This window comes from Pinus tabuliformis, chromosome 4_2, assembly GCF_031772625.1.
Source record: "Pinus tabuliformis cultivar Carrire ecotype Pingquan chromosome 4_2, CPIR1, whole genome shotgun sequence".
NCBI classification, from domain to species: Eukaryota; Viridiplantae; Streptophyta; class Pinopsida; order Pinales; family Pinaceae; genus Pinus; species Pinus tabuliformis.
Window position 1 is genome coordinate 113977874 of NC_142304.1, and position 15699 is coordinate 113993572.

The following is a 15699-nucleotide window of genomic DNA, read 5'->3' on the forward strand; positions in this document are numbered from 1 at the left end:
TTATTCCTGTACATGATTTTGCAACATTGTTATATTTTTCACTAACACTGATCAGTGCATTTCAGGATAGATTATGCTCGAGATTTTTAATATAGTTTTGGCATCAAGTGGTGATATGAGACTTGCTTCCTCTGTTGTACTTTATCTTTTAATTCCAGTTGTTATGCTTTGATTTCAATGAGATTTGTTTACTGCTTTTAGCTAATTTAGATATCAATTTCTTCATGCTACATGACGTTATCTCCGGTGCCTTTAGCTTAACCCTATTTTAGAAGTTAATTGGTGAGCTATTGGATTGTAGGTGAAGTAATTTGATTTTGATTTCATTAATCAGCAAGTAGATAATTTAGATATCAGTTCTTTATGCTACATGACGTTATCTCTGGTGCCTTTAGCTTAACCCCGTTTTAGAAGTTAATTGGCGAGCTATCGGATTGTAGGTGAAGTAATTTGATTTTGCTTTCATTAGTCTGCAAGTAGATAGTTTAAATGTCATTCTTTCATGCCATATGACGTTATTTCCAGTGTCTTTAGCTTAACCCTGTTTTAGAAGTTAATTGACGAAATATCAGAATTATGGGTGAAATCAGTGACTAGTTTCTAGCTTCTTTATTTTTGGTTTTGAGTGCAGTAGTTTAGATTTTATTTCTGTAATCAGATGGACAACAGAGACAGTAACCTCATGTTCAGTACTTCATCTTTTGCTTGATTTAAGTAGCTGCATGTTTACACTTTTGTTTAAGTTCTGATTTTATAAATAGCATGTTTTGAGATCTTTGAAGTGCTAAGTTTGGAAATTATCATAAGAGGCATAAACCTTGTCTTAAATTCTACATCCATACTTGACCTTTAAAAGTATTCTTAAGACCTTAGAATAGGATTTCCATTTGCATTAGACACTTTAGGAGACCAACAATAACAAAACCCCAAAAACAAGATAAAAACTTAAAACAATAAAGTAAGAAAGAGGTTGTCTTGCACATACAGTGCGCCACACTTCATCAATTTACGACTCCCAGATTGATAATTAATGTAGCAATTTAGGACACACTAAATTGACTAAACATTTTGGCGTCGTTGCTGCGGAAGTGTAACTAGATATCCTATCTCTTACATTCAAAAAAAAATAGGGAAAAATTGATAACTTCTTGAAGTATGCTCTCCTCTTGCACCTAGAATGATCTAGAGGATTAGAAAAGAGAGTTATGAGTTTAATAACTTCTTGAGTATGCTCTCTTCTTGCACCACGTGTGATCTGGAAGATCAGAAAAAGGATTATTAGCCTGATTAAAAAAATTCATTTAAAAAAAAAAATGGCATGCATAGAGCAAGAGATTCTAGGGGAAGGTTTATAGCTAGGGCCAAAAGTTCGATTTTTACAACTCCAACTACTTCAAGGCATAGACAAGATACACCTCCATCCTAGACTCATACTCCCAACCTTAGGATTCCTGGAATTCAAGGGGCAGCAACTGAGTTAGAAGATTCTCCCACACTATCTACTAAATCTGACCTAGGAGAAGAACCCTTCTTCACTTCTATAGGGGAACATATTGCAGTAAAAGAGGTAGAATCACCCAGAGAAGAAGAAGAGGTAGAGACTGTCTCTCATCAGACATTAATAGAAGAACCAGAAGACCCTGAGGAAACTATCATGGCAGAAGAAGTGACAGATGGAGAATTTTCACTATTTGGAGTATGGGGTAGAGGTAGAGGTAGAGGAAACAATGGAGGTGGTGGTAGAGGTAACAATGGAGGAGGTAGAGGTAATAATGGGGGAAATAGGGGAGGAGATAACTCATTTGGATTCCCAATAGTCGATGAGGAAACCCATATAACAATGAAAAACATCTCACCATCCGTCTTCCAAAACTTTTATGGATTTTGAAGTGAGGATCCTGAGACATTTCTATTTGAGTTTGAACTCTTATGCCGAACCTATGACTATCTAGAAGACTCTCAAAAACTCAAACTGTTTCCTTCTACATTGAAAGGGGCTGCTCTGAAATGGTTCATGGGATTAGTCACTTAATCTATTAGGACTTGGAATGATATGAAGCAAACATTTTTGGATAGATATCTAGATTATTGTATGCCCACTAATCATAAAGATGAAGTATTCAAAATGATGCAAAAAGAAGATGAGAACTTGGAGGATTTACTTGAAAGATTTCAATACAACTTAAAGAGAGAAAAATTGAACAATTTAGATGAGGAAACCTTTGAAAGCCCTTCTATTGAAAGCCATTAGAGATGAATGGATAGATATTTTAAACATGATGGGAAAGGAAGACATTTCTCAACTTCCACTACATGACATAGCAGAACTATGTGTCCATTTCTCAAGGGGAAAATCTAAAACTGGAAAAGGGCCTAGAGATCCTTCTCTTATTAAAGCAAACAAATCTACAATTGGATCAGTAAGTAGGACAAAGATTGGCAATATGCTTGATGAATTCAAAACTGACATTTTAGGGAGCCTTAGTGAATAGCTAGACACCCTCAAAATACAAAACAAGAAGAAAATAGAAGTTGATGCCTTAGCCATCTTTTTCCCAAAATGTAGAAAGAAACATGCTCTAAGGGAATGTCCCTTGGATGCAAAAGTTGTAGAAACATGTATGATTTGCTCAGAAAGTCATGAGACCAAGGATTGTGCTTCAATCCCAGGACTCAAAGCTGTCTTTCAGGAGGACCCAAATTCAGTAGAATCTCTTTGTTTTGTTTCAAGGAGACCTTGGCAAGGGCAAAAAAATCAAGGATTTAACAATCCTATGAATTTTTAGCCCCCACCAAATTGGAATTCTTGGCAACAACCTTGGCCCCAACCTCAAAATCAGTGTCAATCTCAATCATGGGCATAAGGGGTACAAAATCCTTATGGGAGATTTTCTCAATTTTATCAATATCCTCCATCTTATCAAGGCTATCCTCTTCCTCAACAACAAAATCCACAACTTCCAAATCAAAGCCCACAACTTTCATTGCCACTTCCACAACAACAACCTCCCCAACAAAATCAAAATCCTCAACTCTTGCTTCCATTTCAACAGAAGCCAAATCAACTACCAGCCCAGCCATTACCAAATCCCAACAACAAAAACCCTCAGAATGCTTACATAGTAGAAGGACAACAATTTCCTACTTACATGATTGTTCCTCTAGATCTTAATGATGTTCAACTTAGATCTGGTAGGATTTTAGAAAGGGAAAAACCTTCTATAGATGTTCAAGAGCAAGATGTTTCTGAGGAGGATTCTCTTAAAGTCAATAAAAGTTTTGAAGAAGCATCCCTTCAAAACCCAACCATTCAAAAAGAAAAACAAAAAGAGTCAACCCCCACAACTCCTATAGTTGAGCAACCTGTATCTACATCCACACCTCCTTTCCCTGAAAGATTACAAATTGACAAGGGGGTGGAAAAACAAATCTTGTTGCCTGACTATGATTTCCTAGATGAATTAAAGAATGTCTGTATCAAGATTCCCTTGCTACAAGCCATTAGAGAGATTCCTATTCTAGCAAAAACAATAAAGGAGTTGAGTATCAAAAGACCAGGTAGGAAACCAAGAGACACAAAAAGAATCCACCTGGTAGGAAAAATAGCAGATATCATGATGGGAAAGATTACCATGCAGAAATATGTGGATCCAGGTAGTCCAATTGTCAAGACACACATAAATGGAATAGAAATTCCAAATACATTGATTGACTTAGGGGCTGCTATAAACATTATGAGTAGACAGACTATGGAACAGCTTAAACTTCCTAATCTTCTTTTTACACCTACCTTACTGCAACTTGCAGATAGATCAGTAATCAAACCAGATGGTGTACTAGAAGATATTTCGGTCTCCTTAGATTCTTGGGAATATCCAGTAGATTTCATGATTTTGACTCCCAAGAGTAATCTAGGAGGGCACCCACTCATCTTAGGAAGACCTTGACTAGCCACAGCTGATGATTTTATTAGTTTTAGATCTGGGGACATGTATATTTCCGATGGTAGTTCAACAAAGAAATTCACCTTGTATCCTCCAGCAAAAGCAGTTATAGAAGTAGGAGACAATGAATGGGTCAATGATGAAGATACTATACAACCTGTCTTTACTCTCTCTGAAGTTAGTGAAGATAGTCAAATCTTGGATACATTAGAAAATTTTGAAACATCTTCAAAATATGATCACACACAATTTCAGTTAGGTTCTGATATTGAATATTTGTCATCAAGGCAAATGTCTCTCTACTCTATGGAAGAGTTTGACAGTTTTGCAATTGAAATTTTTCCTAGAAAAACATTGAAAAATTACAACAGGAGGAGCTAACCAAAATCTTGCAAAAGCATTCTGCTGCATTTTCTTGGGAGTATACTGATATGAAAGGTATTGACCCTAAGACTTACATCCATCATATCTATATTGAGGAAAACAGTAGACCAATCAGACAACCTTAGAGAAGGATGAATCCAAATCTTAGGGAGATTGTGAAAGAAGAGCTCCAAAAACTACTCAATGTGAACTTCATTTACCCAATTTCATATAGTCGATGGGTTTCTCCCTTGGTTATAGTACCCAAAAAGAATGGTAAATGGAGGGTGTGCATTGATTACAGGGAATTGAATAAAGCAACTTTGAAGGATCACTTTCCATTGCCCTTTATTGATAAAGTATTAGATACATTAGCAGGAAAAAATTACTTTTCATTTCTGGATGGTTTTAGTGGTTATAATCAAATTCAGGTAGCACCTGAAGATCAGGATAAAACCACATTTACTTTTCCATGGGGAAATTTTGCCTACCGAGTGCCTCCTTTCAGATTATGTAATGCACCCGCAACATTCCAAAGAGCAGTACTAGGATTTTTTTCTGATCTAATCCATGATTGTGTAGAGGTGTATATGGATGATTTTACAGTTTATGGTAATACATTTGAAGAAGCCTTAGAAAATCTGGAAAAAGTCCTTGTAAGATGTAAAGAAACAAACCTTTCATTAAGCCATGAAAAATGCTTTATGATGTTTAGTGAAGATATTGTTTTGGGAAATCATATTTCAGGGGATGGGATTAAAGTTGATAAATCAAAAGTTGAAGTCATCTCCAAGTTACCTATTCCAAATTGTCAAAAAGATGTTAGAAGTTTTCTAGGATTTACTGGTTATTATAGAATATTTATAGAAAACTTCACCAAAATAGCATCTCCACTCTTCAAATTGCTTACAAAAGACTGTGAATTCAAATGGAGTCCTGATTGCCAATCAGCATTTGAAGCTTTGAAAACAAGAATATCTGAAGCACCTATCTTGAGAGGACCAAATTGGAAACTTCCTTTCCATATTTCTACAAATGCTTCAGATACAGCTCTAGGAGCTGTATTGGACAAAAAGACTTGCTTCCTTATGCCATTTACTATACCAGTAAAAATTTGACTCCCACTTGTTATAGACATATTTGGGCACTGCAACCCCAATCACATATGTCGATAAACCAAGGGCTCTTAAACCCCTAAAAGTGTTGTTTCATACCCTAAAGGATCATGGTCAACTGATTACATCATTTCCCAGAAGTTCCACCTGAAAAACCACTCAGAACTGGCCAAAACTGAACCATACTGACTGCTCCATGGTCGGGGTGCGATGCATCTCACCTACTACACCTAGGAAGTGCGATGCATACCGAAAAGGCCTTCTGTAGGGTGCGATGAGCGAGAATATACAAATGGCAGGGACAGTTTGCTAAGTGGATGCCCAGGGAATCTTCTAGAAACTTCTCATATGACACTTGCCTCTCTGAATTTGCCCAGGGATGAGTAAGAGGTCAAAGAAATATCCAAGTGGAACCAAGAACTATCAGTGGAATGACACTAATCAGAAACCCAGACCTGACTCACACCCTTGCAAGACATCTATAAATGGATCCCTCATCTGAGAGATCTGAAGGCTGGAATTTTGTAATTTGTAAGGAAGTGCTGTTGGTTTCTCTTTGAGACATTGTATTGTTGGGTGATCTTGCTTTTCATGAGGTGAAGAGGGCTTTCATGCTGGGAGGATGATGCTGGATCAGATAGCTGGGTTGTAATCCTCTCTTCTACTTCTACTATCAATAAAGTTATTTGAGTTTTCCTCCATATACTTGCGTATTTGTGAATCTTGTATTTGTGAATGCAATTGTGTGGATAATGTACTTCTGATTCTGCATTGTTTATGGTATCATAGATCTCTATGCTTTGATGGTGTTTTGTTGCTTTGTCTCTATAGGTGTTCTTTAAAGCGGGACAAGTGAGAAAGGAGTGGCTAGCTCTATCAAAGGAGAGAGGAAAAAAGCAAGGAGCCAAGTGAAAGATTAAGGTTGGTGCTCTCTGCTTCTCTCTTATCTATCATACATAAAGGAAAACACAAGTTACTATGAATTGTTTGTTTCTAAGATAGCTACCCATCTTAGTGGGACTAGCAGATCAAATAGACACTAGTTTTCCCGAAAACACCACTGAGTTGAATTATACTGTGACTGAAAAAGAGTTCTTAGCTGTTGTTCATGCAATTAATAAGTTCAGAAACTATATAACATGCTATGAAACTTTTATTCATACTGATCATTCTGCAATTAGATATCTAATGAACAAACGTGTTACTAATGGCAGAGTTACGAGATGGATCCTACTTTTGTAGGAATTCAATATTACTGTGTTAGATAGACCAGGGAAACAAAACACAGTAGTTGATTTCTTGTCTAGGATTCAGAATATCAAAGAAGATTCACCTGTAGAGGATAAGTTTCCTGATGAATACTTATTTACAGTAACTACTAAGACTCCTTGGTTTGCAGATATGGCTAACTATTTGCTTACAGGGAAACCACCTCCACATTTATTTCCTAGTGAAAGAAGAAAGATTATTTAGGAGAGTTCAAGATATTCATGGATTTCTAACGAAATGTTTAAAACAGGGCCAGACTTTGTGATCAGAAGGTGTGTCAGGGAAGATGAAATGCCTGATATCCTCAAAGCATGTCATGATGAACCATGCAGTGGACACTTTGCTGACAAGAGGACAGCCTATAAAATCCTTTCTTTAGGATATTATTGGTCGTCCCTCTTCAAAGATGCAAAACAATATGTCAAAAGGTGTGACAGCTGCCAAAGGGTAGGGAAACCTACCCCCTCAAATGAGATGCCATTACAACCTCAGGTACTCATCGAACCCTTTGAAAAATGGGCTTTAGACTTTATTGGACCTATTAATCCTCCATATAAACAGAAAAAGCATATATTGGTATGTATTGATTATGTCACTAATGGGGTAGAAGCCAAAGCATTATTTTCTACTACTGAAAATTCAGTTGTTAGTTTTCTTTATGAGGATATTTTTACTCGCTTTGGTGTTCCAAGAGAAATTGTGACAGATCAGGGAGGTCAATTCACATCCAGAATGGTGGAGAAGCTGATGGAAGAGTACAAGGTCAAGCATAGAAAATCCACTCCTTACCATCCGCAAGCAAATGGTCAAGTGGAGTCCACAAACGAAGTAATTGAAGGAATCATTACCAAGACTGTTCATCTACACATAAGAGATTGGGCAGAAAGGCTTCTTGAAGCCTTATGGGCCTACAGAACCACATGGAGGAACACAACAAGACATTCTCCCTATGAACTTGTTTATGGGAAGGAAGTTCTACTCCCCATTGAGTTCCAAGTTAAGACCTTCAAGATGGCAATTCAATTGGGAATGGATTTATCAAAAGCCCAAAAGCATAGAATGGAGCAGTTGAATGAACTAGATGAGATCAGACAAGAATCAATTCTAAGAACTGATCTAGTTCAACATCAAAGAGCTAAATGGCATGACAAATACATCAAGGACAAAAAGTTTCAAGAATGAGATTGGGCATTGCTATTTGATTCCAAGTTCAAAGATTGTCAAGGCAAATTTCAGACTCATTGGCTTGGACCATATGAGATTGAAAAAGTTTTTAGCAATGGAGTGGTAAGAATCAAAACGATTGATGAGTATCAAACTCCTCTCATTGTAAATGGTCACAGATTGAAGATCTATCATAAGCCACTCTCAAAGGAGGAGTTTAACAACATCTTTCAAGATAATTCTACAATGAGGCTGGTGAAGAAAAATCCTTCTTCTCCACCAGCCTAGTCTTTGTTCTTTTCATCATCATAAAAAAAAAAAAAAAAAAATGTATAAGCCTGAAAACCAATTACTGATTGGCAGTCTTATACAGAAAATATAGGGCAAAAATCAGAAGCTTCTGATGCCCTATATTTTCCAAAAAATCTCTCTCTCATTTCACTCATAGTTGTTTCATTTCATGACATTTCATTCATTTCATTTTCATTCCATCTCACCACCACATTCCACCAATAAAATTTCTTTCAGTTTATCTTCATGTTCAACTTTCCATATATCATTCATTCAGTCATCTTTCATTTCCATCCATCTCCATTCACTTTTCCAAGTCATGTGTTATTCACTATGTCAGTTTCCGCAGCCGAATTCTGATTCCACAACCGAATACTGATTCTGCAATTGATTGTTGATTCCGCAGCTGATTTCTTATTCCGTAGCTAATCCTCTGTTACTCTGCGGTGACAGTCAAGTGATTAGCCAAATAATGATGAAAGTCAGATGCAGGTATGGAAGAGGAAAATCTTTTGAAGATGTCAACACCTAAAAGCACCTACAAGAGGTAGCCAATCAAAAGTTAGTGAACGGAAGTGGTAAGATTCTAAGGTATGAGCAAAATCAATTTCAAATAGCATTTTAAACACATAATCTGTATAGTTCGTAAAATCACAAACTCCATAATGTGTAATGATTGATTTGATAGCCGCCTTAACTCCTCCATGACCTCTGCATAACTCCACCATGACTTCCGCATCAAATTCCAACGGCCTCATAATCCTCTTCCGAATTTAACTCGTACTCAGTTGTATGTCTGCATTACACCTGTTGAACCAACTAATCATGAAGACGTAAGCCAATTGACCACGGCTCTCCTCCTCTAACGCTCCACTCCGCAGTCATTTTATGAATTTGCTAACGTCCACTCCGCAGCCTTTTATTTCAAAATTCTTCCAGTCTCACTCTGTCTCCATACTCTCACACCGAGTTTTACAATTGTCAGTTCAGGGTTTGTTTATACAGACCTCTGCTCCGTGAACTTGTTCTCATTGCATGCTCCGTATTCCTCCCGCTTTGTAACCACTGGTTTCTCCGCAGCCTTTTTCCATTTTCCGCTCATATCATTATTTTGCCTCCGTGAAACCATCACTTACAGAGGTATCTTCGAAGCAAGGAGGAGGAATGGGTTTTCTGGTAAGAACAGAGCCGAATGGAGCCAAATTTATGGAGGGTTATCCACAGCTAAAGAGCACGTTAAGAAAAGCAAGGTGGTTGCAGTTTATTCAAAAGTTCAGGGGTCATAATAAAGAATTCACAAAGACATTTGCAAGGTCCTTCAACGGTATGGAAGTCGAGATTGGGGATATCAAATTCTCGGTAACAGAGGCATCCATTGCAGTAGCAATAGAGCTCCCACAGGAAGGAGAACGATGGTTCAAAAATAAGGACTTCGATGAAAAGGCCTGGAGGATCATTTTGCGTAACCCAGGTATGGATATATCCGTTTTTAAACGTGGAATTCTTGTTTCAGCCCTAAAGGAAAAATGGACCAGTCTGCTATTGATAATTCAAAAATTCATAATGTGTGAAGGAAGGTATGGGTCTATGTACATGTACCATATAAGGTTATTAATGAATTTTCTGGAGAGTCAAACCATCAATCTTTCTTATTTCTTGTTGAGTAGCTTGAAAAATATGTCTACCACTGTACAAAAGAATCTGGATGATGTAGAGCCTCATCTTTATCATTATGGCCTTGTTAAAATTCTGGTTGAAAATCAATTGAAAGAGAGAGGGGATACATGGGAACAATTCCTAATTATGAATTTCTTTCAGGACCCACCTGAAATGCCTGAGGGTAGCTCAACAAGAAAAAGTAGGAGAAAAAGAACAAATGTAAAAATTCAAGATACTCCTACTAGTACAACTAAAGAAACCAGTAAGGAAGCAATGTTGTCTGAAACTTTGACTGAGATTAGAAAACAAGTAAAACATAAAGGGAAAAGAAATGTTGAAGATATTTATCAGACCCCATAACCTTCTTCAGAAGAAGAATAGATACTTTCTGAGAGGCTAATTCATCTTAAAGAACAGTCAGCTAAGGCAAAAGAAAAAGGAAAGGAGAAATAGAGTGTCGAAAAGGGAGATACCAGCTCACAGAATTGAAGAAGGAGCTCAAGAATTAAAGGCAAATTTAAGAAAGTGCAAATCAAAGGGCCCACTTCATAGATCTAGGAGGGGAAACACCATAACAGTCACCAGAAATCACTCCTCCTGACCATAGTCCACAACATTCTCCTTCTCCTCAACTAGATTTTGAAATCAATCCAAGGAAGACCACACCAGAAATTGATCAAACTCAACAACAGATGTATAATTTTATTGAATCATTGGAAAAGACTGCAACAGAACAGGGCACTTCATCTAATCAGCCTGGTACAGCTCAGGAAATTTTGATCCAATCATTAAAACAAGAAGTTTATGAACTAGAAGTCCTGAACAGACATATCAAAAGGGAAAATGAGACATTGAAAGAACAAAACAAATTGGACAAGATCATCCATGACAACACCATGCTGCATTTAGGATTGTGGCACAAGAAAAATAGGAAATTGAAGAAGAAGAACAGGAAGTTGAGCAGAGCCCTTATCAATCTCAAATACAGGTGCCTTATGATGAAGCCCAGGATGACAGTGACACCAAGGAAGAAGAAGAAAAGGTTAGATGTATTAGCAGAAGTCTCAGAGCAGATGAATTGAAGGAAGGATAGTCACAGTTTTGGTTGCATGAGGACATGCAACATCTTCACAGTGGGGGTATGTTGAGCCCCAGAACTACCTCTCTTCTACATACTTTTCTAAACCTTTTCTCTTCCATTTTCCCACATCAGTGCCTCATAAGCTATCAAAGATTGTTACATATTGATTCTAGGAGTGCATTTAAGTGGTTTTCAAACTATATCCTTGTGTGTGCTATTTGATTTAGATTTTGTTCATTAGCTATGGAATGTAGCCACTTTTCGCAGCTGACTTGCAATTCCGCGACTGTTTTCATTGTTTTGTAGGTTACAGGTGTCGGCAGGAGAAACGAGGCACATGGGCAGCTTAGAAATGTTCTACACATGGACAAGGTCCTATCTGTTTAGCCGAATTTGTGAAGAAAGGCATCGGTCAAAGGATGGTCAACAAAGAGTCCTACGTCAATTAGGACTCTGTTCCAGCACGTGAAAAAGTCCGAGACCATTCCTGAGTTCATGGATCCACTTTTTCCAGCTGCAGGCCGTCTCCATGACGCAATCTAACACCCACCTTTTGTAGATTTAATGTTTATGGCAACCAAGAGGCTAAACTTCTGGATTCTGTCTTGTTCACGTGTCCTCTGCTGAAGATTTTTCTCCAAAAGACAGTTATCTATTTTCCTCTATAAATAAAGCGTTTGCAACGCAAGTAGTTAGTCTTGATGTTAGTTTTGATGCTGTTGTTTTAGCGTTAGTCTGTTGTTGTAACCAAGAGACATATCCTCTATTTTGCAATACAAAAACTCTGTTTTCTTATGACTGTTTAAAGTGTGGTTTTGAGGTGACAGCGTATTAACCCAAGGCTGTGTAGAGGGCCCTTGCTGGCTGAGGTTTTGTCTTTCATTTTTGTATAGTTTTCATGCGTGTTTTCTCTTATTTCAACTGTACATTTCTCATAATTTGTTTATGGTATTAATCATTTTTATTCTTGTACATGATTTTGCAGCATTGTTATATTTTTCACTAACACTGATCAGTGCATTTCAGGATAGGTTATGCTCGAGCTTTTTAATATAGTTTTGCATCAAGTGCTCATATGAGACTTGCTTCCTCTGTTGTACTTTAGCTTTTAATTCTAGTTGTTGTGCTTTGATTTCAGTGAGATTTGTTTACTGCTTTTAACTAATTTAGATATCAATTTCTTCATGCTACATGACGTTATCTTCGGTGCCTTTAGCTTAACCCCATTTTAGAAGTTAATTAGTGAGCTATCAGATTGTAGGTGAAGTAATTTGATTTTGCTTTCATTAATTAGCAAGTAGATAATTTAGATATCAGTTCTTTATGCTACATGATGTTATCTCCAGTGCCTTTAGCTTAACCCCGTTTTAGAAGTTAATTGGCGAGCTATCGAATTGTAGGTGAAGTAATTTGATTTTTCTTTCATTAGTCTGCAAGTAGATAGTTTAAATGTCATTCTTTCATGCCATATGACGTTATTTCCGGTGTCTTTAGCTTAACCCCGTTTTAGAAGTTAATTGACGAAATATCGGAATTATGGGTGAAATCAGTGACTAGTTTCTAGTTTATTTATTTTTGGTTTTTGGTGCAGTAGTTTAGATTTTATTTCTGTAATCAGATGGACAACGGAGACAGAAACGTCATGTTTAGTGCTTCATCTTTTGCTTGATTTAAGTAGCTGCATGTTTACACTTTTGTTCAAGTTCTGATTTTATAAATAGCATGTTTTGAGATCTTTGAAGTGCTAAGTTTGGAAATTACCATAAGAGGCATAAACCTTGTCTTAAATTCTACATCCATACTTGACCTTTAAAAGTATTCTTAAGACCCTAGAATAGGATTTCCATTTGCATTAGACACTTTAGGAGACCAACAATAAGAAAACCCCAAAAACAAGATAAAAGCTTAAAGCAATAAAGTAAGAAAGAGGTTGTCTTGCACATACAGTGCGCCACACTTCATCAGTTTACGACTCCCAGATTGATAATTAATGTAGCAATTTAGGACACACTAAATTGATTAAACACAGAGGGTGCTGATTTGGTGCTCTTGCTCCCTATGAATCTCTGCTCTAGTTATGTCTTGAGTCTCTAGGCCTATTTGGAGGTCCAACAACTGCTTTGTGCTTTGTTTTCTTTGAGTAGTGGGAGAGGTTGTGGGCTTTTTTATCCATTGCTTCAGGGTTGTTTTGGTGGATTTTATCTTTTGCTCCCAAACATAGCTAGGTGATCCTTGGACATGAATGGACCAAGCCTTGTTCAGTATATCCAGAAACCCTTCCCTGTTTGCCCATAGTGGGCTGAACCGAAAGGGTATTGGTCCCAAGTTTTCTTCTTCTTCCATCAGAAAGAGGATGGGTTTATGGTTTGAGTTCCACTTTGGTAGAATTTTTGTGGAATTGATTGTTTTCTCGTAGAGGAAGGAGCTTTGAAGAAGGAATTTGTCCAGCCTGGCTGAGATATTCTCCTCCCCTGTTCTGTTATTTGTCCAGGTATATAGCCCTATTTTGGCTTGAAGTCCATTAAATCCCATTGTTGAATCAGGTTTTCCACTAAGGGGAGGAAGCGGTCCTTGCTGTTGGTTCCTCCTCTTTTTTCCTTTGGGTCTAGGATTAGGTTGTAGTCTCCGGCAATAATTATATTATTAAGGGAGTAAGCTTCCAAAAAATCAGTCAGGGTTTGCCAGCATTGTTCCTTTTCTACATAGAGTACAGGAACATAGAGATTAAAGAGAGCAATGTTTATCTTACTTGGTAGGTGTCAGAGTTCGGTGTAAATCCAGTGTTGCGTCTGAAAGGAGCTTTCAAGTTGGAATTTGTCAGCCTCCTAGAGAGTGGTTATCCCACCACATGTACCTCTAGCACTTACCGCTTTTCCAGCTTTTGTTTTCCATTTTGCTTTGCTGAGTTCCAGAAGGGCTTCTCCTTCTATTTTAGTCTCTTAGAGCATGAGGATCTCGGGAAGTTCTGACTTTAATAGGCTCTTGACTGCTTCGGATTTTGATGGGTTCCCCAGTCCTCTGCAATTCCAAGAGACTAATCGCATTATTCACTGGTAGGGGTTGGGGCAGCACCTCCTTGGGAGGCCTGGTTCTAGAATTTTTGCCAATAGACATCTCTATAGTGGCTTGACTACCTTTCATTTTTTGTCTCTCTGCTTCTTCTTCTCTGGCCTCTTTGTGAGATTTCCTCCCCACTCTTTTCAGGGGCCTCTTAGATGTTTCATCTTCCGAGGATCCTCATGTCTCAGGGGTCTTCTTTCTTGTCATATCTGCATAGGAAGGGGAGCTAGAGGCACCTTTTGGGGTTTGGACTAGTTCCTCTTACCTTTTGCTTTCTTCCATGTTGTTTGCTTGCTGTTCAATCTCTTTCTTTGTTGGATCTTGGGGATCTTCTGGTGTGGTGAGGATATCATAGGGGTTGGCTGATATGTCTGCTATTGGAGGGACTGAAATTCCTTATGCTTGGGGTTCTAGAGGACCAACCCTCCCGGTGGAGGCGACTTTCCCTTTATTCCTGTTGCTCTACTTGGTTGGTCCTGATTTCTAGACCTTAGTCCATTGGTCTCCCTTCTCTTTCTCAACTACATCCTCTGATTTATTTTTGCAATGCTTGGCAAAGTGCGCGTATCCATGGCAGTGTCTACATTTAACTGGTAGTTGCTCGTAGTCTAGCACTTGTATGTGTGACCAATCTGCCACTGTGAGTTTAATGGCTTCAGGGAGACCTTCCTCCAGGTCCACTTCTACACAAATTCTAGCACGAGAATACTGGTCTCTTCTTTCTGCTTGGTCGATGTATTTGCCTAACTTGTTACCTATGGTTTTCCAAGGATTTAGGGTTCCAGCAGTGAAGAGGAAGGTGGGGCAGTCTCACCCAGACCGGAACAGTCGAGGGCACATCCTGGGTCGGGTCGAAGTTTGGTGTCCATTGATTCAGATATAGTCCCTGATGCCCCATGAAATATGACTCTTTTTGAAAATTAGGTTTCTACCTTCTGCTGCTTCGAATAGAAATACGAAGAAGCCTTTGCCGACGAAGTGGATTTTTATTCCTTCTTTGCCCAGTGAGCGCTAGTTCCTTTGAACCCAGGCTTCTACCGCTTTTGGCAAGGGCCATAAGCCTGTGAACTGGCCAATAAGACCTCTTTCTGCTAGGTTTAAAGTAGCTTTGCAAGGCTCTTCAGTAGGCAAAGCAACTGTGGGGATAGTTGCCATTTTTTCCATGAACTTTTGTTGGTTTTTAGATGCTGGCCTTTTATTACAAGTTGCAAACGGATCCCGGAATGCGGCTAGCTCTGGTGGCAAGGGAGATTCCTTTTCGCGTCCCCCTCCTGGGACCATGGCTCTGATACTTTGGGCAGTCTCGAGGTTGGTTGTGTCTTTGCGAGCTCCCTTGGCTTCCTCCTGCCGAACGGAGACTGTCCCAGGCTCCTGCTAGCAGGTTCCTCTCGTGAAGGCTGCTCCAGGCTCAGACTCTCATATGTTTTTCATGCTTCATTTAACATGACAAAATAACATCTTCTTCATACTAAGTTGTAGAACACTTCGCCAATAAAGAAATTTAAAAATAAAAATTAAACACAACTATTAGAGAAAAATTGTAATCATCAAAATTAAAACACAACCACTAGAAAAAAAAAATACTAATTATATAAATAGATGTTGGAAATTAAGATTATAAAAATAAATATAATATTAAAATAATCTTATTAAATAAATGACTATTTGAAAATCAAGATCATAATATAATCTATATATTTAATTTTATTTAGTCTATACACTTAAAATTAAATCCAATAAGCATCATTCTAAT

General features: G+C 38.0%; 1 pseudogene; it reads right to left on the reverse strand.

Moving 5' to 3' along the window:
• Positions 1 to 15227, reverse strand: part of LOC149168520 (uncharacterized) — a 44091-nt pseudogene extending 28864 nt beyond the window's left edge.
• Positions 15228 to 15699: the final 472 nt, after the last annotated feature.